We start from the raw sequence: 26531 nt of genomic DNA, 5'->3' as shown, positions 1-26531 counted from the left end.
GGGGTGCTGGGTTGTTTTTTTATTTTGGGCTGGGGAGAGGTGTTACTTCATGAGAATGCAAAAAATAATTACTCTAGAAAATGAATGTGGCTCACAGACAAACTTCCAGCTCATTTAGACTACTCAGTTAAATTTTACCAGGGAACTAGCTTATGCAAAAGCAGCAGAATGCACTTAAACTGGTTGGAGTATCTCTGATGCTGAATGTGCCTTCACCTGGGAGAATAAAGAACATTCAGGACTTGATTTCCCATATTTGAAATTGTTTTGGATGTTATCTTCTTTGGTCCATAAATAGTTGCAAAAGAAATGGTAAGTTGTCTCTGCATTAATGATGTCTGAACTTCCCAATGATGCTAAGATTCTGCATTTTTTTCAGGCATAGATATCCATGTTCTGTTTTTCACAGTGCTCATTGCCAAAATATCTAAAACTAAGAATAAAATGAATTCTAAATCCAGGAGTAAATCACAGAAACTAGGTGGGAAATGTCAACACAAATATCAGCAAATCTAGTGCTTTTAAAAGGTGTAAGCTTTTTACAGGAGGTAGCTGAGTGGGTGTTTTTGCTCCATCAAATGGCTCTATCATCATTTGAATCATAGAATGTCAGAGGCTGGAAGGGACGTCAAAAGACCATTTGGTCCAGCCCCCCTGCCACAACAGGATCACCTAGAGCAGGTCACACTGGAACGCATCCAGATAGTTCTTGAATATTTCCAGAGAGAGAGACTCCACAACCTCCCTGGGCAGCTCTGTCACCTACACAGTGAAAAAAGTCTTCCTCTGGTTCACATGGAACCTCCTATGCCTCATTTGAGCTATGTCAGAGATGAACTAAATTTATGCTAGGTTAATGATGCCTAAGGGAGTTACTGAAAAATATTGGAGTGGGTATTAAATAGACTAGGCTCAATGACACATATACAAAATATCTGATCAGTGTACTAGCAAGTTGAGTTCCTTTATCTCCACTTTCATGTCAGGCTATGCCTCTTCCTAATACTTCATCTGCCTGGAAAAGAATGTCCCTTATTTTTTTGTTAACAGTAGAGTTTGTGTATGTGTTGGAAGGGAAGGAGGAGGAAGTGTGGTTGCTATGTAGAACTGTCATTCCCTCCATCACTCGAGGCTCAGGCAGGTGACTGACTTGCCCACAATACTTGTGTTCTTTAGTGCATCACTTCTCTAACTTTTTATAATTTCCTTGGCTCTTCTGTAATTGGAAAACCTCATTAGACATGGTTAGTTTTCAGATTGCATTAAACCTGATTGTATGTGTAGAAAATACTGAATCCAGGCCACAGCAATCAGTTGAGAAATGTGCAAATAGGACAGTTGAGCACTAAAATACAAATGACCTGATGGCTTTAGAATTTCAATTTCCTCTGCTGTTTAGTGCAACGTGAGAATACGAAGCTAGGAAAACTGCTCATTTTTGGAGCTTTCATGTTGCTAACAGCTCCTATGTGAAGAGGAAGTTTGAATGGAGCATTCACAGAAATCAATGACATCTCTGTGTGCATATCTTAGAGCTTTGCTCTGTGTAGTTAGATTATATATATTTTTTCCTATTATTTATTGCAGCTGCAGAGGAAAAGGAGCTACTAGGAAACATATTATCAGGATGTAATGGAGAAACATCTTGTTAAGACCACTTGACAGAGAAAGGCTAAATGGGTCTGCAAGACCAAACTGGATAAAACCTCAAGCAATGTTGTCTGACTTCAAAATGGACCCTGACTTGTGTGGCTGGTTGGACTATATGACTTATTGAGGTGCCTTCCAACAGGAATTAGAATCCTATTTTGTTCAGTTCCTTTTGCTTGATACAGAAAGCCTAACTCTATAATGTGCATAGAGGGAAGGTGAGGCCATTTCATTTAAAGAAATTGTGCATTTTATGATCTTGTATTACAGAAAACCTTTGGAAGATAAACAATCTAAGGTAAATTAAAAAAAAGGATAAGGGAAATACAAATGCAAAGAGAAAGATGAATCCTCGCCACCTTTTACTTTGCCAAGTTTTAGTATCAATGACAAATGTGTGCGCGGAAAGTACGATTAAGGAAAATGAATGGCTGCTTTTGCACAAGATCAAGTTCTTGTCTTGACTTGAGTCCACCTACCCCTCAGGTAGCTTCATATTTGTTGCTAGTCTAGTTAGAGTACTTTAGACAGTTTTGAAAGACTGTATGTAGCCTTATCATTTGGGACTAAACTGAACTTGATGAGACTCCTCTACATATAAGAAAGGACTTGCAGGATTAGAGCCTACAGGCTTTGATCACTCATATTTTGTCATAATGCTCTTTTCCAGAAATATTCTTAGGTACTGCCTAATTCCCCAGCCTTATTATATCCCCTATTAGTTACTATTGCTTACCACATTTTTTGACATATTACTGCCTTTTTGTGTTGCTATTCTTGTGCTGTCTTGTTACAGTAGATGACGATGTGTTATAAATGTAGTTGCTGGCATGCGATTAAGTTGCAGAGACACTAGCAGGTAATTCCTGCCCATGACCTGAATTTCGTTCCTTGCAGTGCCAGTGAGTTACCATGTGACCTTGGATGAATTTCCTCATTAGGAAAACGGGACTGATTATTTACCCCCAGGGCATAGTACTACAGGGTTACAAATGACAAAAGCTGGGAAAGTACAAATTTCCTTGGAACTCTCCCAAATTCTGTCCATTGACCATATGCTGAAAGACATTATGGTGGAGAGCCTTACCTACACACTCCATGGGGACAGCAGAGTATTTTGTGTGCTAGGAGAAGAATGCTTAATGGGCCAGATTTGTTACTCAATGGTGGTGTAATAAATTAGAAGACATCTGCAGCAGAATAGGTTTGTAATACAGAGATGGCTGTGCCGTTCATGCAGCAAGGTACAGGATGGTGCTTAAGCTATAAATACATGTCCTGCCCTGTGCATTAATTAATCTGGTTCATTATTTAAACCATGCCTGATAATGAAATGCTAGAAAATATATTAATGTGTTTGCTGTTAGTTGCTGCAAATACAGGTAAGAATGAGCTTTTGCAGTTAGTGAAGAGCAGCTGTCATTTCCTGTCTCTTTCGGCTTCAAAATAAAATGATGGAACTGTACTCTTCAGAAACTGGTTTTTAATTCTGTCCAATGCAGCTTTAGCATTTTGATTTTCACTCACTGCAAGGCTCATGCTAGAAAGAATGTGCTTCAGCAAATATTCCCCAGTAACTTGTTCACCAGCTTGCTTCTATTGTCCAATACCGGTTCCATTCCAGCACCAGTATTCTCCTGGCTGTTATCTAGTCTAACTTTTACTCAAATTAAATACAAACTCCTTGTAGCTAAGCTCTCAGAGCACTTTCCTCAGCAAACACAAATTAAATATCTTATCAGAACAAAGTCTGTCTTCTTGACTTCCACTCAAACTTGAAATGTGAGAGGATGTTTGCTGTTACTGAAGGCACCTGACAACCTCTATTCCTCTCAACATATTCTCTTTAATTTTAATTAGTTTCTAATCTTTAGTGTCACCTAATTAAGTGTATTTCTGGTTCATGCTGGGGTTCCCTTTTTTTTTCCTCCCAAAAACAAACTCTCCTTTTCTGCTGAGCCATCAGAGCGCCTTTTAAAACAAAAGCTCATCTGCCTTTGTCATTTTGATTTGCAAGATGGCCATAAAACTTGAAGCAAATATTTGCTCTGCATTACACATAACAGGAATTTAATTACTTGGTTTATATCTTCTTGGTATCTTTCTTTAATGTCTCCAAAAATAAATTATGATGGCAGCAATGAAACATACCTTCCCAAATGTCTGCATTCATTATTGGTACCAATAATCAAGGCCCTGATTCAGCAAAGTTCTTGAGTGTCTGACCTAATTTTAAGCACAAATAATCACGTAAGGTCAATTAATCATTTTCATATCGGTGTTTTACAGCACTTTATTGTTGCCACTGCTGCTGATCCAGCTAGGCTGTCCCTAACTACAAACTGTGTGGCTTCTTGGTGAGCGTGTGTCTATGAGTTTTAAGTCAGGAGTTACTAAATTATGCAGTGTGTAACCAGTTGTTCTGCATGAGGCAAATGCTGCTCTCATGGAAGTCTGCTGCAGTATTTCCTGCTTTCAGTTATAATAGAAGTGGGCTTCTGTGGAACAGATTATGGGAATTTTATTCATTTCAATAGGGATATTAGACACACAAGAGGGTAAAATATTTTTTCTTTCATCAATAATCTAAGCATTTCTCTGCAAAAATGTACAATTATTATGCTTTAAATGTTACCACTGTGCTCTCTATCCCACTGGTGTAAATCCATAACCCCTTTAAATCAGCCTGAAAATACAGACTGTTGAACCAGAAGAGATACTGAATGGCAGCAGAGGTGGGGAAAAACAGGGAAGGATGTCTCTGGTTTAGCCACTTTTAGAATGCAATGAAGCGATAATGTCAGAACAAGATGTACTTTTTAGGAGCAATCATTCATTCACTACTGTCAGGATTGCTATAACCTATAGCAAATGCATCTATTCAGTGTTCTGATATGACCCTAGTGTGGAGAAGGGAACTTCAAACCAAACTGTCAGGTTTGTGCTCTGTGAGTTCGACAGCAAACCCACTCACCACGTTTGATGTGAGTGTAAATACATACTGGGAAATAGAGTCATCACTGACAGACTTACCAAACCCAGACTCTCATTTTGGAGTAGACCTTCTTCAAGATAAACGGTGTGTGATACAGCCAGCTGAATTAATTTGCACCACAATCATTTTAAAATGTGAGGTTCAACTGTCAGCAAGCCCATGTGTCTGCATTTGTTCTCCTTGGTTTGAGGAAAGGAAGTGACCCAGATGTAGGTGATTTTTTTCTTTTCAAGAAGGCTTTTACCATGGTTAGTGCAAATGGGTGGCATTTTGTTCTGAATAACAGAGTGAAAACAGAACTGCTCTGTCACTATTTCTCCAGCTGGAGAAACAAGAGGTAGGGCTGCAGTTGCTGACTGCATCTGTAGCTTTGGATGAAGGCAGGGTGAGGTGGTGAACACTTTACCTTACACATGTGATTTTTCACGTGGTGCCAGGGAGCCCCTGGAGTATACCTCCTCTACACACACCAGGAACTTTCTCCTGCCTCAACAATTACCTTTGAAATAAAAGAAGGTCACCAAGCAAGTCTAATGATCCTGTCCAAGCTTAATTGGCCTTATCCAAGTGGATCACTAGCCATTGAATAAACAAATCTCTGGCAGACCACATACAAGACTGTTTCTGTGAGACAGTACCTTCAAAAGAAGAAATAACATCATTGAAAAGTACCAGGTTTTGTTTCTAGCTATGTGCTAAAGCAAACAGATTTCCACCATCCTATGTTCATGTGCAAGGAAACAAGAATAAACAATTGTGTATAACATTTCAGTGGCTGAGTAATAAAAAATAAGCAAGAGAGAGAAATCAGATTGGATCAAATGAGAGAAGCAGCTATGGTCTTTCAGGAAAAAAAGTACTTGACGGATTCTCTCAGAGATACCAGTTTCTTCAGACCAGACTGTTGTGGACATGGGCTGATGGTGACCATAATAGAAGCTGCAGGTGTAGGCACATTGGTGTCAAATGTGTTTCCTGTTTGCAGTGGTGGCCATAAAGCAGTCAGGAGCAGCAGAGCAGAGCTAGCCCTTCCTCAGGAACCTACTACCTTGCTAAGGTGTCTTTAACAAAAGACAGCAATCTGCTGCCATGATTTGGAATAGGTATTAGTGAATGACATTTAATTTGTCATAAATTACACACATAGTTCCTGGAGGTGTGACACATATGGCATGAGAGGAGCTTGAATTAATCTTGCCAGACAGACTTGTGCGTCCCAGCAGGACCAGGGAAGTCATTCTGCCCCTGTACTCAGCACTGATTAGGTCATACCTTGAGTACTGTGTCCAGTTCTGGGCCCCTCAATTTAAGAAAGGTGTTGAGGTGCTCGAACATGTCCAGAGAATGGCAACAAGGCTGGTGAGGGGGCTGGAGCACACACCTGCGAGGAAAGGCTGAGAGAGCTGGGGGTGTTCAGCCTGGAGAAGGGGAGGCTCAGGGGAGACCTTATTGCTCTCTACAAGTGCCTGAAAGGAAGCTGTAGCCAGGTGGGGGCTCTTCTCCCAGGCACCCAGTGACAGAACAAGAGGGCACAGTCTCAAACTGTGCCAGGGCAGGTTTAGGCTGGATGTTAGGAAGAAGCTCTTCACAGAAAGAGTGATTGGCACTGGAATGGGCTGCCTGGGGAGGTGGTGGAATCACCATCCCTGGTGGTGTTTAAGAGGAGCCTGGATCAGGCACTTGATGCCATGGTTTAGTTAATTAGAAAGATTAGGTGGTAGGTTGGACTCAGTGATCCTAGAGGTCTTTTCCAACTTGGTTAATCCTGTGATTCTGTGACATAGCAGTAGTTCTGCTGCTAGACAAGATAGGATACAGACTGCACACACTCTACCTGAAGGTCTTCTGTTTTAGTATGGGTGCTGGGCACTGAGCATGGTTGCTGTGCTATCTAAAGCACTGCCTTGCTGTTAGCTCCAGGACAGCATCAGTTGTGATGTGGTGAAGGGCTGTCAGTCACTCAGAGCTGCTGGAAGAGCACTGGCTGCTGGCTGATTTCTCCATTCACCTTAAGAGCCAATGCAGTGGAGGAAGCACTGGTACATCCTTGCAGTATTCTGTACTTGGACATCATTGCCTTCTAGATTTAATTTTCACTGATAAAATACAATTTGTGTAATGTGTGGAAAGGTCTGATACCACTCTGATGGAAGGAAACTACAGCTAGAAGCATGATCATGTTCCATTTCAGGCTAATTGAGTACAAAAAATGCAACAAGATAAAAAGAGAAGATGGGGCAACTTTGTGCAGTTCACGCAGGGATCCTGCTAACAGAGAGCTGTCGGTGCTCAGGCGCTAACCTTGCAGTGTCTCCATGGGCAAACTCATGCTTGCGTGGACACGACTCAGCCTGGCCTTTCCAACAGAGCCTCTCCTGCTCCCTCCTTCCCCTCCCTGCTCCTGGGGGATGCGAAGACAAAAGAGCAAATGCCATTGTCTGGAGCAATCTGCGATTTACTTCCAAGTCAAGCTTGGAGCGTGTGGAACTTTTCTGAGCTGTCTGGCCCTGGCCTGCCGCTGACCTAACCCTGGCCGGCACAGGTCACGCCATTCAGCGCAGAACAATGCCAGCTCCATGCCAGCTCCCTCGCTGGCCCCTGCAGTGCCCACAACGCTAGTCATAGCCCATTTTGCTGAATAATGCTGGATAGCTTTGTGAGATGTGCCTGTGTGCTGCATGCCAGCCACCCAACAGCCACAAGCTCAGCTCGCTTAGCAACTGTGAGAAGAGGGAGGCTGAAAGCGCTGTTGTTTGGGGCACCCAACCCTGTCCCTATGAGGGTTAAATAATCCATGACTGGAAGAGAGCTGAAGGGCTGATAAATATGCAAATGCAGGGCTTTTAAATGCCTCTTGGGCTGCAATGAGAGAGGTGGGTGTGCGACAAATACAGGCCCCGGCTCCGAAGTGAAGAAATAAAGTGTGATTGATACCGTTTTAAATCTAGGGGCTAAAATAGCCGACTTGAAAATGTCAATACCTCTTTAAATGTGGGTGGCATGTAAATTGCAACCACATATGCAAAGAGCGACAGAGATTTAGAGAGTGTTGGGGCGAAATGAGTTTACAGGCTTGCGTAAGGGACTGAGCAACACAGAGGAAGGAATTATTTTAACCGCCAGCATGGTTAACAGTCCTTAGATCCTGACTCCAGGGTGCAACTTTTTTATTTTTTTTTTTAAACTTTTTTTTTTTGGGGGGGGGCTAAGCCCATCTATTTTTAAAAAAATAATTTTAAAACAAGTTTGACATTTTCCGTGAGGAGCTGCTGAGAGATTCCTTATATAACATTCCCTCAGCGAAATATTAAAAGCTTAGCTGGTCTGAATTTGAGTGCAACTGTTTGATCCACTTAGTGGAGTCCCTCCTCTGCCCCCTCCCCCTGCTCCTTTTTCCATCTTGAAAAATAAAATAGCGAGATGGCAGACTGTTACAAATCTAAACTCTGCAGCCATAAATACAGTCAAATACAATCTTTTACACTCTCTCTTCCCTTCCTCCTCTTTAAAATGTATTTGAAACACAATTACTGTGTTTAATGATTCAATTTGTGAAGACTTTGTCACTAGGACAACGAAAGCGGCTCAAGTGTGATAAAGCAAACATACCAATAAACCTTGTTTTTATTGATTTGTAGGAAGCTCAATTGTCTGGGCGAAACAGAGAGAGCTGACATCACCCCCTGGTCCCACTGGAATGCAGTGATAAGTGTCAGCCTATTTTTCTTACAGGCAATTTCTCTGGCTATGCGACGTCTGGCTGCAAATTTGAAGTAAATGACATTCCACAATCTGGTAGGGATGGGAGGTGAAGTCTGCGTTATTTGTTTTAGCATTTAAAACAATTTTGTGTCTGAAATTTTCTCCAGTGTCTAGACAAGATGTATTACTTTGCCTGCTGAAAATATGAAAATTTTGTACTGTACAGTTGACACAGCTACTTTCATAGTAAACATACAGATTCAATTTAAGATTTTTAGACTCCTCTTTTACAGCATATTATATTGCTGTTATTACCACTGGGGGAACCAGATTAAGTCTAATTCAGGTAGGCAAACACAGTGCCACTCTGCGCAGGCCAAATTGTCACATCAGTCCCTTTAAAAGCCTCTTAAGCATGTTCATTTAAATCTTTTGCATTTTGTTGTCTTTCACCACAAATGTAGCAGTACATCTGGTGAAGAAACTGCTGGGGCAGCTGTGCATGCACAGAGCAGTATGAGCAGTGTCTCCTACTTCCAGCTGCTTTATTCTGCGTGTTCCTTTACTTTCCCAAGTCTATTTGAAAATGCTAGGCAGGCAATTTTAGAAATCCAAAACCCTGCACAGAAAGATCTTGATTGAAGGAATCTTGGGTTCTGGTTCTGGTTATTCAGGTAGCTGTGTTCTGGCCCAAGCAATTGCCTCAATAGTAGCTTGTGTTGCATTTTTCGTTCTTGGCTTTGAATGTACATGAGAAATGGCTGTGCCTTAGTCTGACACAGGCAAGCAAGAGAGGCCTTCTTTGTTCTTGGCTGAAAGTCAAGGTCTGCATCACCTCATTTCTTCATCTGTTTTTGTGATGGCATGTATAAATCCCATAGAAGTTGAGTGCTTCTTTCTGGGACATCTGCAGTGAAGTGCTTTCTGGGTTCCAATTTCACCAAGATTTTCTGTAAAAGAGCCAAGACTAGAAAGTGGCAGGACCCCACAGATGCTGGATAGGAGCAAAATAAACCAGGCCATGATCACTGAGTACCAAATCTGTATTTGTCCTCCATCTATATTTGTTTGACCTGCTTGTTGTTAAGAGGTATCGTACTCTCTATAGCCCCAAAAGGCCCTTCACTTTCTCCAGTAAACAAAATGGCTTTGTCACGTTCAAAGCATCAAGCTGATAGTGCAATTAAAGGTAATATGCTGTAACAAAAAATTGCACAGTTAAGTCACCAGGGACTGTGCAGCTGACTCGTTGACTGAGACAGTAATAGAATTTTGCTAGCCTTTAAGAAATCTCCCTCTTGCATTCTTTAGTGTTCACCACATTTTTACTGCAGTGAACAAATCTCATGTCTTCATGCTTCTTGGTAACTCCCCCTGTTTCTTATTAAATGTTTTATGATTCCAGAATTTCCAAATGCCAGTTCTCAAAAACTCATGAGCCTGACCTTGGGAAAGAAGAAATCATGAGATTGGCTTAAGTCAATGTACTTTGAATTCCTGTTTTTTGCTTTCTCTCTTTGCAGTTGTAAGAGTACTTGCACTTCATCTTTTCAGACTTTTCTCACAATGGTGAGAACTAGAAAGATTTTTTTTTTTTTAAAGAAATACAGTGTTGCATTGAGGAGCATGAATCTAGCAGCTGGGGCTTTAAAAAAGCCCAAATCTTGAAATATCGTGAGACTTGCAATTGTACATAGAGTGCTGTTAAGTTGGAGAGTAGTCAAAGGCTGAAGAAATTGATATTATTAGCATAAGTAAGTTGCATTGACTTAAAAGAGCTGAGAATGACAACAACAGCAGTAGGAAAATAGGTTTCTGTCTGTGTCCATGTTTCAGCCTTCATTAGAGAACACCTTGATGGATGGATGCCAGCAGCACAGCCCAGCACACGTCAACACAGGCAGGCAAAAATGCCTATATTTGCCTTGCCTATTGCAATTCATGCACTGCAGGGTGCTCTCAGTGATTCTGCAGAGCTAATCTGCTGCAGGAAGCAAAGCTCAGACAGCAAAATGACCTCACTAGACCTTCAGATTTGAGAACCTGAATGCAGGTTTTGAGCTGCTTTAGATGTTAGTGCTGTTTCCACATTTTGATTAAGTCAAACTGACTTTCTAGTGAGGTGGTGATTAGGAAAGATTTTGTCCATGAGGATATCATCCTTACTGTCAGTTCTTCCAAGATGGGGTCCACACTGTGCCAACAGTGCCTGATCCTTCCCCATGACTTAAATGCTATAACCTCCCTATCTTACATAAAAGAAGTTTATCCTCATACCTAACTTGTTGAAGTAAAGCGCACTCTTTCCTGTCCTTCCCATCAGAGGACACATCATTCCTGTTCCCTTTGCAACAGCCATTTACATACCTGGAGGAATTCTGTATCATCCTTCGGTCTCCTGCTTTCTGAACTAAGCACTCAGATCCAAGGTGTTGTATTGTACTGTAGTTTAGAACCAGCTTGCACAGAGTCCCATGTTCCCAACTGGGGGGAGTTTACTTCCTCTGCTTGCAGGGATGTCCATTGCCTTAGTTAGAATTTCACCCTCATAGAAAGGTCAGAGAAGATGCCCAGCCAATATGCCTGTCTCTGGCACTGGTCTTCCTGCCTTACCACTTTTCACATTCTTAATTTCAAACTGCATGCAGGTTTTTGGTGGGGTTTTGTTGTTGTTGTTTTGGAGGGGTTTTGTTTTGGTTTGTTTTTTACATTTTGTGTATTTGAACTGAAAAAATACCTTTGAAAAGGAAATACAAAGTTGTAGGGGCTTACATAAGCTGGGTAAACCCTGCAGGATTTATCAGCAAATAAATAAGCTTTGAACCTAGGAGTTTCATATGTTGAGATACACCATTGAGTAAACAAGAGGATGGTGTTTTAAAGGAGGTGAAGACAATTGGGAATGTGTGTGAAAACATTCTTCAGACCTCTTTCCCTACAAAGGTGAGCAGCTTTACTGAAAGCATGCAGAAGGGTTAGTAGCATGTGCTTTCCAGAAAGGTGCTTCATCCTCCTAGAAAAAAGGACTCCTCTGGGGAGCAGCTTGAGTCATTGCAGAAAAGGAGGAACAGAATCAAGGTTAACTATTACTTTTTGAAGAAATTAAGCTAATCCTTATTCCTTCACATACTTGTGGGAACAAAATACTTGAGATTGTAATGAGTGACTGCTTAGAAGCTACATGACCACCGTGGGACTGGAGCCATTTGAAATGTGACAGGTAGGAAATGGCTTGGCAGTATTCTGATAGCTTATTGTGCCAAGTGCTGTAGACAGCCCAGGGATGTACTGAGGTTAATGAGGTTGTTGTTGACAGCTGTCACTTCAGTGAAAGTTTCATTGATAGTACCTCTGGAAAGGTACTCAACCTGCCCTTTGGCATGCAACAAGGCCTCCAATCACAGAGAGCTCAAATGCTCATCCAACCTTTGCAGCTTGTGTCCTCTCTAAATTACTTTTTCTTATAAACTCACAGTCAACATTTAATAAGGAAATTAATTTCCAAAGAGATTATAGAGAACTCCTCTCAGGGAGTAATTTTTGAAGTTTTGCTTCAAACTAACATATGACACATCCATAGGACAGGCAGTGTGCTCTGCAGTTATAGCAGAGTGCTGCACACAGAGGGAAAAAGTGCAAATAACTTAAAAAACAGAGCCCACTGCAGGATGCTTGAGGACTTTGTGCAAAACTAGAAGAAATTCACAGGATGCTGCTAAATGCTTTGTGGTAGTTTTTCATCTTTGCTATTTCCCCCTTGTTTTTACACAGTCTGTCTGGGATTCATCTCACCTACTTGGAGATGTTCACAGTGTAAGCATCCCTATGTAAACAGTCTTTTCTACTTCTTTTGTACTCAGTAAAGAGAAATAGACATTTCAAAGGTGGTATTCAGCTCTGCTTGCATCTGGCTATGAAAAGAGTTTGGATGAATCACATTCTGCAAGTGTTGACTATAGCCTATTGACTAGAGAGGAAGTTCATCCAAGAAGTTCAGATGGAGATATCTGAAAGTGTGTACCATTTAACTCTCCTTAGGTGTCTATGCATGCAAGACCTTTTTCTTTCACTACATGTTATTCAAGTGGCTAATGGGCATAGGTACAATGGGCCAGATGTTATATTGTGGCAGTCTTGGGTTTGATTTGCCCTCTTAGGATTCTGGAGTGTTGGGAGTACTCCTAGAAGGAAGAATAATAGTGTTGTCCTGCAGAGCCTGGCAAGGCATGGTGCTCTGGCTGACTCCAGTTTTATGTGTTAGTGCTGCAAATACCAAACCTCCTTCTCGTTCCTACAAACCAGCTTTGGTGTACTGCAGGCGCAAGAACTTTGTCCTCGCCACTATGTCATGTTTCTCTGGGGAAGCAAAGTCTCTAGCTTACAGCAATACTTAGAAAACTGAAGCCCTGTTATAATCTGAAACAAGCCTCTATAAATTCAGTATTAAAATGATTGCTTTTTGCAATGTAATTACAATATATTAAAATTATCTTCTTTATAGTTACTGTAGATCTTAAACTGGTGATCATTAATTATTTGTTTCCTAATGTAATCGATTGCATAACATTTGAACTTACAGAGGCTCTTATTTATGACTAATGTGTGTGTTGGGAAGAATCTAGAATCTCATGGCTGTTGCCTCCCATTTGCTGGCTGCAAGGCAGATTGACAAAGTCAAATTTCTTGCCAAAGTCCTACTGAGAATTTGCAACTCCCATTCCCAGTAAACCTGGAGTGGCCCTTGGCTTCCATGCTGGAACACACCCTGTGAGTCAAGTCAACAACTTGAAAACAGCCTCTCAGGTTCCTTCTTTCCCAGCATGCAAGTCTTGTATCGTGTTATAGAAAGGGTGGGAAGGTGAAAGGGAAAGGTCAACAGGCCTAAGAGCACTGGAGAGAGGCAACAGTAGAGTCCCTTCCAACACTAGCAGGTATGCTCAGATGCACTCTCCATAACCTCTCTCTGTTGCCCTGGGAATCCCTGTGTGGGGAACTGTCAGGTCAGCTGATTAGGTCTGCATATTGACAAAGGCCTTGGCACAGGGCTGTGAAGGAAGGAGGTGTATTTGTAACAACCAGCTGCAATCAGGGTCAATTGTGTGACCATCCCTCTCCACTGTGTTATACTGAGCATGTCCAGGGTCATGATTCAGGGCTGTGGTCTTTATGTGAGGTAACTGGTTCTATTACTTTGGCCACTGTACGCTTTTGCTCTCATTTCTAAGCATCGCCACATTCCCGAGGGGCTGAGGAATTTTTGGCTAGGTTTTTTCAGTAGGACCTTATAGGAAGCTTACAAACTCTAACTATTCTGCTTCTCTCTGATATCTGTGGTAGAGTATTGAACAAAAGCCAAACTGAATAGTTTCAGGTCCTACTTGTCCCCTTCAGTGAATGCTGTGGGTAATTAGTACATGAAGGTGAAGACAGTCTGAATTTCACTGAGAAGCTTGTCAGGTTCCGGGAACATCTGCCTTTAAAAATCACAGGTGTCCCTTGACCTTTCCAGAAAATCAGGAACAGAAATGTACATGTGGTTCATACCTAGCAACCAGTGTATTTATAAAGCTGCAACGTAGATGGATGTGTCTAGTTAAAACATCAGTCTTCCTATAGGACTAATTGGCTTGGTGCCAGGCTGTGAAGAATGAAGCTGTTCCAACATGTAATCAAGTAACTCCTGAGGGCCCCCAACTGCTGCCTTAATATAGCCATACCTGCCACAGTGACGAGATGGCTTTCATTCTCAGCCAAGCAGAACAATCTCCCTTTGGAGAAGAGCAGCTTTGGAGTATAAACATATTTGGAGCTTTCTCCAGCCTTGGGGGAAGGGAATCCTCACACTATAAACAAATGGAGATTCTTATACCAATTGTTTGTGCCTTAATTATTGCAAAGAGTAATTAACTAATCCCACGGGGACTTGGAATGGGTTGTAAAGAATGCAAGACTTCGTCCTTCACTCTGTGCTAGCAAGCTCAAGATCTGTGATGGAGAGAAAAAGCATTGTTCTCTGATCTGTTAGAGGATTTAACCTAGATTTTATTAAGCCCACAATAACTGGGTGACACAGGGCACACCAGCTACTTCTGGAGCCTGTGCACGTCTGTATTTCATTGCAGATGTCTGTCATATGCCTAGATCAAAATTAAAAGACACTGTTGCATAACCTCTGGCCCTGGGCAACAGTGCTGAGCAAGTACTGCACAGAGATCATCGACAGTGCTTTGGTTTTGGCCTTAGCTTCAACCTCCTATTATTTATTATTATTATTAACTCTTAAGATTACAAAGACTGTGTGAGGATTTCACTGGCAATGTTTTTCATGAGTTTGTGTGGCTGTCCTGTTCAAAAACCTGTCTGTTAACTTGTAGCTTCTAGCTTGCTATTCTGCTATTTAGGACCCAAGATGCACAAACAGCAGAAGAACTGGGTCTCGAGGAGTCACCCAGTCCAACACTCTGCCTGATGGCGAGATCAGCTTTTCTTGTATGACTTGTCACAGACCTTTCTCCAACCTTTCTGAAGTGTTTTCAAAGCAAAAATAATCAACAACCACTCCTGATAATTTATCCACTGTTTTCTTGTTCTTACAGTTGAAAGTTTCTCCTTGTTGTTTATTAAGCTCAGGACTTCTTGCCTTCTTGACAGTGGTTTTATCCCTCATGTTTTCTGCAGCGTTTAGTAAATTTTAGTTCTTGTGATTTCATCTTAAATGGAATTCCTCCAGTTCTGTTAAGCTTCTGTTTGAGGGACCATGACCTCAGGGGTACTACTTGTGATTGCTTTCTTCTGGCATCTGCCTAACTGCTCCAAGTTCTAAGTTCCTCTAAGACATGGAGAGAGTACTTGACTGGAAGCCTTCCTTGCTTCACTTCCCATGGTGGTTCCGCTGCTTGCCAGTCCACTGTGATACAAGCTGCCTTCTCTACCACCCCAGATTGTGGGATGCTGTATTCACCATGGCTGTGTCCCACTGTTTCTGATTATTGCTGTTAAAAGTTGCAGCAATACTTTACACTTACTGAAGAGCATTCTGTATTTTTAATGTGTCTCCTACAGATCCCCATTGTCCTTGTGTCTTCACAGATTTTCTTATTTCACTCTTCAGGATGTTAGAAAAACTGAATGCAACTAGACCTAGAACAGGCCTTCCAGGGTATCTCCTCAATGCATTCTTCCAGTTTCACAGTGATTTCTTGTTAAATGCTGTTTTGTGTAGTTTTTCAGCCTCTTGCATCCATTGCTGAGTTTCTTCATTACCAAATTTTTTAGCTTGCCTTTAAGAATGTCCTGTGAGTCAGAGTCAAAAGACATGCTTAAAACAAGCCATGACAACTGTTGTTTCTCCTCTATCCTTAAGTCTGTTGTCTTGTCATGGAAAGAATTCAGCTTGGTTTGACATCATCTGTTCCCAGTAACTGCATGTTTGTGCTTACTCATTTTCTTGTTATCTTCTGTGGGTTTACAAATGGTTTCATTCCTTTTGTTTCGGTATCCTTCCAGAAGCTGAAATTTATTTGCCAGACAGCAATTTCCCAGTTCTTCATCTCCTGCTTTCCGGTGGGTGCTGTGCTGGTCTTCTGCCAGAGCTCTGGCTCTTCACTGTCCCATAGGAGTTCTCAAAAACAACTGCTAACAACTCTAAGATTGCTCTAGCTTGTTTCCAAGGTACCTGAGGGTAAATGGCATCAAAGCCAGCTGAGTGGAAAACCCTGAAACAAAAAAAAACCAAACAAGCACTTCCTAGCCAATTTGTTGTCACTTGTGATAGCAGTGTTGACTCCTGGGGTGGATTCCGAGCTGTAGTGAGCAAAGCAGGTTGAGGTGGGTACCACTGTCCTGGCTGTTTGCCTATGTGTGTCTTCCACACAGTTTTATTACTATTTCTCTTAAGATTATGCTACAAACATCAGAATGCCCTTATTGTAGAGACTCTGAATACACAGAGAAACAAGAGGTGCTCTGAAGAGTCTATGTATGCATGCAGGAATGGGAAAGTGCATAGACCAATTGGATAGAGTCCTTGGTTTATCTCATTTAGGATTTATAAAAGAGGAATTCTGAGTTTAATTCCTCAGTATTACATTTGACAGAAAAAAATAAGTCTAGTGCCCAACATGTTTCTTAAGATGTATTTGAAAGCCACACGTGAGTATCATTCATGGCAACATCCAACATGCCTGTGCATACGTTTGTGGTTTCACTAATAGACACAGAAGCTAATCAGAACAGTCTGTGCACAAAGGTTTGCTGCTTTGGTTGGTGAGGTTTCTTAAGAAGTTTTTTTGGGGTGGTTTGTTGAGGGTTTTTTGAGGCTGCTAAGGAAGTATAAAATAAGTCAGGTCTAGCTTGGAAATACCAATTTTACCAACACAGCTGCTCCTAAGAGCAAATGTTAAATAGAGACTCACCCAAATCTTCCTAAGTCCAATGAGAAGCCTCTCATTAACTCTACTGGGTGCTGGGATAAGCCCCCAAAGACTCAGGCTGAAATCTGAGGTGAGGTTAAAGCCTGTCTGTGAGCTGGTACACATTAGCCCATTCCTCTGAGTACAGCTGCAGTAGTGTATTTAATGCTGCATGTCAGACTTTACTTCCAAACTACCTTGAAGTTTAGGAAAAATCCATTAAGCATTTCCTCCCTTCTTAAAAGTGAAATCAGTTTAGCCTAGATACGTACCAAAAAGCGAGTGCTCTCTAAAGTGTGCATGAGCACCCGTACTATGTGTGTCAGAAGGAGCTCCAGCTTTCTGTTGCTCTGGCTTGTAAAGCTATGCAGAATTGTAGGGGGAAATATGTGCTATGAACCTGGGCCAGAGCTGACTTAAAAACTCTGTGTTACTCTGAAATAAAACAGTAAACGATTAGGATGTTAGTCATAAGTGGAAGAGGCTGTTCAAATATTTCAGTGTATGATAAAGATGGAGAGAGCCAAAGTATGCACATGACAGAAGCATCTCCACAGATCTGGTCTGGGTTTTAGAGGATTAGGGCACTTACAAAGTAAAAGAATGGAAAACAGGGCCAAAATTTTGGGAAAAAATATTTTTAGTGTAGAGGACTGCAAGATGCCTAATTGGTTCCACAAACCATTCCCTTGTTTTCAGTACCTATTTCCCACAGAAGCACTACCTTCTAGACCCTTCCTCAGGCACTCGTGTTCATGAAGATGTCATGAAGAAGTTCTCATGGTAGGGTGTTGTGTGAATCTGCAGGTCTGTGTGGGTCAGGGAAAAAACTTCTCCTAGGCTTCTGAGATGCAAAGGAAAGACAGAAAACAAAACCACCAAAAAAGCTGGAGATGAGGTTTTGGACATCCGTCCTGGATGTTCTGGATCAGGAACATACAAGTTCCTGATGCAATCATGGGTCTCAGATGTCCATGGAACAGTCTGATTCTTGTGATTCCAGCATGTGTCTGAATCATTAAGACTTTTTTTGGGTCTTTAAGCCTCCAAATAGCTCTTCAAAACCATGAATGCAAGAGCCCATTACTGAAGGCACTAAATGGCCAGTGATATCTGCTGTTATAGCTGCTTGAGTGTGGCATGAGTGTGGAAACACACACATAAAGAGATTGAATCAAAATTTAATCAACATTTTTATTCTGTTCTCCAACTTATGCTCATTGTTTTGTATCTGTGAGCATGCTGAAGCCTGGAGTGATTGAGGGGGCTTGCTGTCATTGCAGCTCAGTCTGCTCTTCATGCTGAGCACTTTATGTTTCTCTGCCTGCAAAATTTCAAATCAAATGTCAGTCTGTGCATTCATTAATCTGCTAACAACTAAGTTAAAGTCCTAAGTGCTTTAAAAATAAAACACAGATTTTAAGTTCAAGGATACATGTGAGGTTAAAATCCCTTCTATCCATCCATCCAAAGGTGCCAGCCGTTTTGCCATAGAGCAGTTTGAATCCAAATAAGCCTAATGGAGAAAGTCAATGAGGTTATATTGGTTAGTTCCACAGCAGAAAGGAAGGTAGCTGACACAAAGTCAATACTTGTGAAAGACAAAGGAGTTATTGAGTCTTTTTCTTTGAAGACATCTGTCCATGTGTCACAGGAAACCACCACCACCTTTGATGTTCATTTGGCAGCATTGCTGACAACTGTAGCTGAGTCTTCATCCTATGTTATCTTAAGAGACTGAGCTCTCGCTTCTCCTCAAGGAGAGGCTCATTGGGTCAAATGAGTGAGAAGTTGGCAAGGCTTTGAAAAGCCATGTTCAGTCTGTGTTATGAATGGGCACTTGGTCTCTTGGGAAGCTGTATTAGCTTGGACAGATGCCTACTCCACACATTGTGTTCATTTCAGTTCCTTAAGCACTCAGAAGAAGCATGTATACTCTTTCTTATAATCCCCTGTTTATAGATTCCTCTGTGTGTGTTTGTGTATGCTCCATATTATTATTTACAGCTAACTCTATTCCTTGCTATTTCCTTCTCCCTCTTTTGTTACACTATATGCCATATTTTCATGCCATATGCCACTTGAGCTGCACCTTTATGTGTACAAAATGTGTACCTAATTTGCATGCACAGTTACTACCATTGTAGACACAGGCACAGAGTGAGTAGGCATATTTGCATGCAATTATCTGATTTGCTTGCCCAATTGTGGAGATTTGCATATGCAGATTGTGTGCACAGTTGTGCATTTACATGTTTTAAAAACTGCCCTCAATGGTTTATTAAAATAGCTTTAAGCTTCCTCTTATAAAATATTGAAGATCCTAGAACCCCTCTGGCTTCCCAGTATCATATTCCCTCAGTAAATGATCTCCACATTTTTATAGTCTCTCTCTTCCTCTCTCTCACCCAGTACTCAAGAGAGATTTAGTCTGCAGATTTATACATCTATTATTTCAAGGTATATTTGATCTTCTCCATATGCCTCAGTTTAATCCACCTTTGCTGTAAGTAGAGGGGAAAAAATACCCTTGCTTAACTTTCAGAGGATATTCCACCTATCTGAGCCTGTGTTTTTCATTTAAACTTTGACTTTTTTTCAATGAATTAATTCTGATGGAACCAAAAAGATTCTTTTCCTAATAGAGAATTCATCAGTTGCTATGGGAAATCCAAGACTCTAATGTGTGCTCTGGCACTACTTGAGCATGAAGGGACCAAATGTGTCTTTGAAAGCATCTCAAAGTTTTTCTGAGAACAGACTAAGAGGAAATTTGCCAGTTTGGTTTCTGTGCCTTAAGGTTTGTCAGACGTGAAATTTGCTTTACCATGATTTCTCAGTCTTACTTCCAAACATCCTGGGACTTAACTTCTCCCACTTGTATGACTAGCAAAATTCTCGATAGCTTCACTAACTGGATGTTATCTCTAGCTTGGAATAAATCATCCCTTCGTGCTGCACATACCCCTGATACCTGTGAACCATGCACTGATGAATTCAAATGAGCAATCTGCAGTTTTATCAGACCACACTGAAACCTCAGATATTGCTTGTGCTCCAGACAATTCTTCTACAATAAAGGAGAGAGAAAAAAAGGAGAGGTTCCCATCTCATAGTATGCCAAGAAAGCAGGATAGGATTTTTTTCACCATGTTTAGAGTAGAACAGGAATAAATGGTTCAGCTTCAGGGGTACATTTATAACTGATGGCAATAACTCCACCTAAAATTGAGCCAGCAAAAGTCTGTTCATGCTACAGTTATGGTTCAACTCTAACCTATATGAAAACATAAAGCAATCATCTAAGTTACTAGAAACAAGCTCGTATTTTCCTTTCAAAGGCAAAGCTGGTCTCTGCTTCATAAAACTCATCTGAGAAAAATTTCTCCAGTATATAGCCACAGTGGGCCAAAAATTAAACATATTCCCTCTAAATATTCCACAGTTCTGCTGGTGCCCAATTATATCTCCTGGATAAAGGTTTCCTGCAAAGGTTGCCCAGCAGGGGAGGGAACAGAAAACAGCATAGTAACTGGCTGAAGGGAACAAGTAAGGTCTCGGAGGTTGCACATCCCTCAGCACCAACAGAAATTCACAATAAATGATGAGTCTTTCCTTGCTTCCCCTTTCAGTTGTCACTGACCCCCTGCATCAGATTCTAGACTGAGCTTAGGTGTGGTACTGCAAAAGTGGTTTACCATTTCCAAATTGAATCCAACTTGCAAAGAATTTATGGGAATTAGAAGTGAAAATCAAAGGCAAAGCAATATTTGATTCCTACTATAACTGGCTGCACCCTTTCTCTCCTTTCCCTGAGGTGTCTGACACATGGGGAAGCACAGATGCCAGTGCTAATACTGAAGCCTTAAAACTCAGTAGAAGCTGAGGAGAGAGGAAGAAAAGCTTGAAAATCACAACTTCTGCAGCTGGAGCGAGACAGTTGCAAGTAGGCTCCACAGAGAGCATGGCCTGAAGACTGCAAATTTGCCTGCCCACGGGTGGGGTGGGTGGGATGCTCTAGATTCTCAGATTGTCCAGTGTTTAAGTCCAGCATTTAGTCCTGTTCCTCTCTATTTTTAGCCATGTGAAATCTCTCCTCAGGCATGGTTTCCAGTCTTGTACACTTCACAAAACACTTAGAAAATTCAGAAATGCATCAGTGCATTTGTCTAAAAATCTTTCACAATGTAGGAAATGCACCTACAGAGTTTTGCATCCTTATACTTACATGTTTACAAGCCTAGGCTGGTATTAAAGCTTCACACAAAAACGTGAATCCTGTTATGGGGGACTAAAATAGCCTTCAAGTAAGAGCATGGACTGTCTCTAATTTTGTGCATTCAGGTCATCCTGCAAATGTCCAGGAAATGGTGGAGCAATGCTATTTCCTTGCTAAGTCATCTAGTAAAAGGCTTCTTTGGCTTAAACTACGTCTTCCAGAATATCTTGAAGAGAGAACTCCAATGCTGGTAATTGTAACACAGGTGAACAGTTCCAAGTCAGCCGTGAAAGTTGATTGAACTTGTATGGGAATGACTCAGGCCTTCTGACACTGCCAAGAGATTACCTTCTCTTTAGCAAATTCTCTGTGCTGTGTGACAGTGCGTGGGGACTGCATTCACGAGCCCAGCTCAGTCCAGGTGTCTCAGACATGCAAACTCACAAATAACTTTGAGTGCATTGCACTGCTTTGGGAGCAACTTTCATCCAGCATCACACTGGGTAGGTACTACATAGATGCAGTCTAGTGTGATTAACCTGGTGCCACTGTGTGCTTTTCTCTACTTAGGAGAGTGCAGAAAAACCTTGATGAGCCTTTGAAATGAGGCTTCACATTAAGAAAGTGGCTTTCTCCCTCGTCTTTATTTCACGCTGTAGGAGCATCCTTTCAGGTCCCACTGTGCACAGCCACTGAATGGAGCTATTCCAGCAGAGGGCTTGGAAAAATTGTCTTAATTTCAGTTCCCTCCTCCTTTTTTATTTGCTTTAAAAACACATTCCTGGCCCAACCTAAAATGCTAACACAGACATAGGCAGTGTTTTTCCTTGCTATTGTTTACCCTCTGCAGGCTTTTATCAAGTTCTTCCTTCCCAGAGAATTGCCTTCTGCTGTGCAGACAGCATTCAGGCCAAGCATGGGGAGCAGCAGCTGCTTCTGCCTGAGCAGCAGTTCTGTTCTTGTGGAGTGTCACGATGCTGATAGATGCTGATGCTCTATAGGTGCTGCTTCTCAGAGGGTGTGAGGAGAGAACTCCTTGCAGACAATGTGAACATGAGCTACATTTTTTCCTGAAGTGACAAATTCACTTCACCTGCATCCAGGTTCAGGTTGGAAGCTGTAACACTGCAGCCACACATTCTCCTCTACCCCACCTGACAGACGTACACTCTGGGTGACTTATTTTGCTTTTACTGAGTCACATGTCTTAAAGTTCATTAAAATCAAATTTGAGGGGGTCTATAATGCCAAAAATACAGAAATTACCTGGAAATATCCCTTTGTGCAGGAAATTGTATATAATTACAGCATGTTATTGCCAGTCCGTGCCTGCCACTGTGCATTACTCAGTCCCAGTTTATTTTTGGGTTAGAGGACAGCTTTTTGTTGGGTTTTTCTTTTTCTCTTTGTTTTTAATTGAAACTTGATTCTGAAACATTCAGGACTTATAAATCTCTGCAGGCTATATATACAGCAGAATTTTGATCGTATTTTTCTTTTAGGCCTCTTTCCCAGTGCTCTGCACTTTGAACAATCATTTTTAAGCAAATGTCTGCAATTCCCATGGATTTATTCTTAGGAAATGTACCAAGAATCCCCTGGCATCAGAATTAATCATGCTGAATTAAAAAAATACATTTAAATCCAGCTCCAGCAGGAAAACTGCTTTGGGACAAAGCATAAATTCTAGTTTACCCAGAATGCTGCTTTGCAATCCCTACTCCACCCCTAAAAATGAAACAGGCTATAAAAACAACATTGATTTTTATTGTCCACGGTGAGAAAAAAGAGAAAAGGAAACAACAACTTACAGGGAAAGTTTCAATCAGAAAGACATTTTATAATCATCAAAAGACATTTTAGGACAGTGTCATAGGTAAAGAAATGTCTAAGTTTATGGTATTGTGTGTAAACTGGAGATTGAACACTTCCAGCTGCACTCATGATCCAAGCATAATCTGCTAACACACTAACAGAGAGCACTTTTGCACCTTCAGGAGCTAATGGGCACAAGATTTTCAATGTGATCATTATTCCCTTGATAAGTATAGCAACAGCAGTAGTATCTCAGGTATGGTCCCTCTACTGTGCTCTGCAGGGAAAGTGACTCCATCACTTACCTGGCTAGCCTCTTCTAGGGCTTGACAACCCTTTCAGGGAAGAAATTATTCCTCATGCCCAACCCAAAACTCCCCTGATGCAACTTGAAGCCATTTCTCTTTGTCCTATCACTTGTTACTTGGGCTAAGAGACCTGCCCCTACCTTGCGAGAGCCTTATTTCAGAGAAGAGAAAGCAGGTCATAGAGAGTATTTTTAGTGTGTTATTGCATTTCGTGGTGCTTTTTCCAAATGAGCTTTCATTTCCTTGGCCACATATATTGGCATGTCCTAGTCTGTCATTTCAAAGGCAACAGTTGACACAGAAGATGCATATCTGTGTGTGTGCATATGGTGACTCTGATCTGCATACAAACAATATTGCTATTGAGTTGATAGTTGACTGACCACACTTGGACATTATGTACATAATGGGACCTCTAAATTGTCTTAAAATCTCACCTGAAAACCTCTTTTAAAATGACAAGTGAGCTGGGTGATGAAGGCTTTGCTGAAGTTAGAACACACATATGTAAATTCTGAAGGCAAAGTTGCATTAGAAATGGAATGGACTAAGTAAGAAAAGGGGGGGAAAAGGTAAGATTTTGTGGTTCTGCTTCAGTTAGATGTGCTGTTTGAGTCTTTATCCACATATCCCTGTCCTGCTTATGTCACCCTCTACGGGAGGGTGATGTGGCTTCTGGGTATTCTTAAGTAATCATTGATAGGGAAGATGTGCTAAATCAGAAGCTCACTGCATCACCATCTCTTTGAAATGGAGACTTTCTATTCCAGACCAACATCTTGTAAAGCTTTTCTTTGCCTTTCCTTTTGAAAACTCTCACAGTCTCTCCCATAGCTTGGGGGTCAAATATATCCTTGCTGTAACTCCACCAAGGCTAATTTGGCTCATGTTTTTTCCTATCTCTCAGCCAAAGACCCAATTAAAAGAGATCCTGACAAATCATGGAGCAAAGGGAGTTATTTCCTCACTAAATGCTCTCCCTGGGCTAAATCCTTTATGTGAACTGCAGTCTTTTGCCAGCCCATGGGAAGCTAGTGGCAAACACATCTGATGTGTCTGCTCAGTCAGAAGACCTTCTTATTTCAGCAGGAAATATCTGGACCTACTTCTTGCTACTGCTCCTAACTATCCCCTGGTGGATATCTCAGCAGCCATTTCATGGAGGCAGTCCTGAGAGGAGATTTTTTTGGCCTTTTTTTTTGTAACGGGAGACTTCATTTATGCTGAGAATACAGTTTTTACCAGACTGCCTGCAGGACAATACAATAAAAGATTTATCCTTAATAGCATTTCACTGAAGTTTCACCACAGGAGACAGGGTTTTTTGTTGTGCTTTTTTTCCCTTCAGTTGCTATGAAAGTCTCTGCTCTTAGCTTTTTTTTTTTTTTTTCAACAGAGCATAATCCCTAGATGGTCTCTGCTGCCTTCTCTCAACTGGATTTTTCTATTTTCTTCGATCCTTTCTCATCTCTGACACATTTCACTCCTTTCTGATTTGCTTTTTTTCTCCTATTGTGCAGTCAAAGGTAATTAGAAAAGTAACTGATTATGAGCATGGTGACTCTGAAGTTGTACAAGCAGACTGTAGCAAAATTAGCTTCAAATAGGAACTCGCCTTTGCTCACCTGCAGCTTTGTGTTTGCTTTTCTCTAACTCTCTGACACAGTCTGCTCATTTATAGGCTCTAAGTTACATCTGTTCCTCCCTTTTCTCCTCAGGTCACTGCTGAGCCCAAGTGCATACTCTTCTTCAGAGGTCTCCCTGCTCCAGGATCTGCCTCATCTTTTCTCCAGGTGAGATGCAGACGGGTAGGTGCTTCCAAGCAGAATGGAATTCTCTTGCAAAGTGCCCACCTTTTCCCATTAAGCTTAACAAGTTTCTATGAGGCATTAAGTGTTGAGTGGTTAAATAGAAGAAGAACACAACTCTGTATGGGTGAGTTCAATAACAGATTGCTTGAAGAAGGGCCTACTAGCAGACTCCAGTTCTGCATAGTCCTTCCTGAGCCCTCTGAAGGTACAGTGATGTCCAGTGTGTGCCTACTGGGTTGGTTGGAGTGAGACTTGAGATAATATGCCATCTCACATCAGTTCTCCCTTGTCTGCCTCTTGTTTCTCTGCCAGTCAATAAGCAGAATGGTAACATCTTCCTAAACTGCTGCTGAACTCAGGGTGGCAAGGAGCTACTTGAGCAGGATGTCTCATAATTAATTGTTATCCTAAGCTTCCTCAGGTGCCTGACTGCTTGAATATCTAAGAATTTATGGGCATTTGGTAATGTCTGAAAATGAAAAGAGTCTCTTTAATATGCTTATGATAAGTATTTGCACAATTTTAGAAAGCTATTTTCATTCCACTCAGACACTTGCTAAATAACTTTTTAGAACTTGAACATTTACTGCTCGTTTTATACGTGAAATAAATCAATCAGATTTAACAAAGGAAAGAACCTGATTTGCCCACAGCCCTGTCTGAGCACAGAGGTGCCATTTTGCAATCTAATGAAGCTTTCAGTTACAGAAATGAAAGGAAGGGGGGGAGACTTTGATGCCTAATAAAAATGATTCAGCATCCTCATAACTTTGGCAAGTAGTGTGACTTATAAAACTTCCAGTGCAGCAGTATAACAATTGAGCAAGAACTCATAAGTCTAGACCACAGAAGATACCTACCAGCAATGATGCATCCTCCCCAAACCCAAAAGAGTTTTGGGAAAGGGTCCCTAGCAAAAAAAATGAATATGAACAGGATATAGTGCCATGAGGAAAAACCATGCCATAGCTTTGGACTCATGGAAACAAAAGATATCTACATGCACTCAGCTTTCATAAATCATGTTATCCAAGTTATGAATAAGATACTGAGACTACTTTTCTGTGTTTGTGTGTGGGGCACTACACCATGAAATGGGGCTTCTTTACTGTAACTTAGATATTCTGTAAGGAATTTTGAGAGTAATGCACTTGCTTCAGGCTGCCTAGCTCAAGAGGAATGAGTGAATACAGTCCCAACTTCCTTTGGTGGCCAATATTGAGTCCAGCATCAGTAAGTTTGCAGATGATACCAAGCTAGGAGCAGGTGTTGATCTGTTGGAGGGTAGGAGAGCCCTGCAGAGGGACCTCGACAGGCTGGATGGGTAGGCAGAGGCCAGTGGGATGAGATTTAACAAGGCCAAGTGCAGGGTTCTACCCTCTGGCCACAACAACCTCAAGCAGCGCTACAGGCTGGGGAGAGAGTGGCTGAGAGCTGCCAGGCAGAGAGGGACCTCTCTGGTAGATAGTAGCTGAACATGAGCCAGCAGTGTGCCCGGGTGGCCAGGAGCCAGTGGCATCCTGGCCTGTATGAGGAACAGTGTGCCCCTGTACTTAGCACTGATCAGGCTACACCTTGAGTACTGCGTCCAGTTCTGAGTTCCTCAATTCAAGAGAGATG

The sequence above is a fragment of the Pogoniulus pusillus genome, chromosome 29, assembly GCF_015220805.1.
Source record: "Pogoniulus pusillus isolate bPogPus1 chromosome 29, bPogPus1.pri, whole genome shotgun sequence".
In the NCBI taxonomy this organism is placed as follows: domain Eukaryota; kingdom Metazoa; phylum Chordata; class Aves; order Piciformes; family Lybiidae; genus Pogoniulus; species Pogoniulus pusillus.
The sequence above is the reverse complement of the archived record's forward strand: the minus strand, read 5'-3'. Positions refer to the sequence as shown.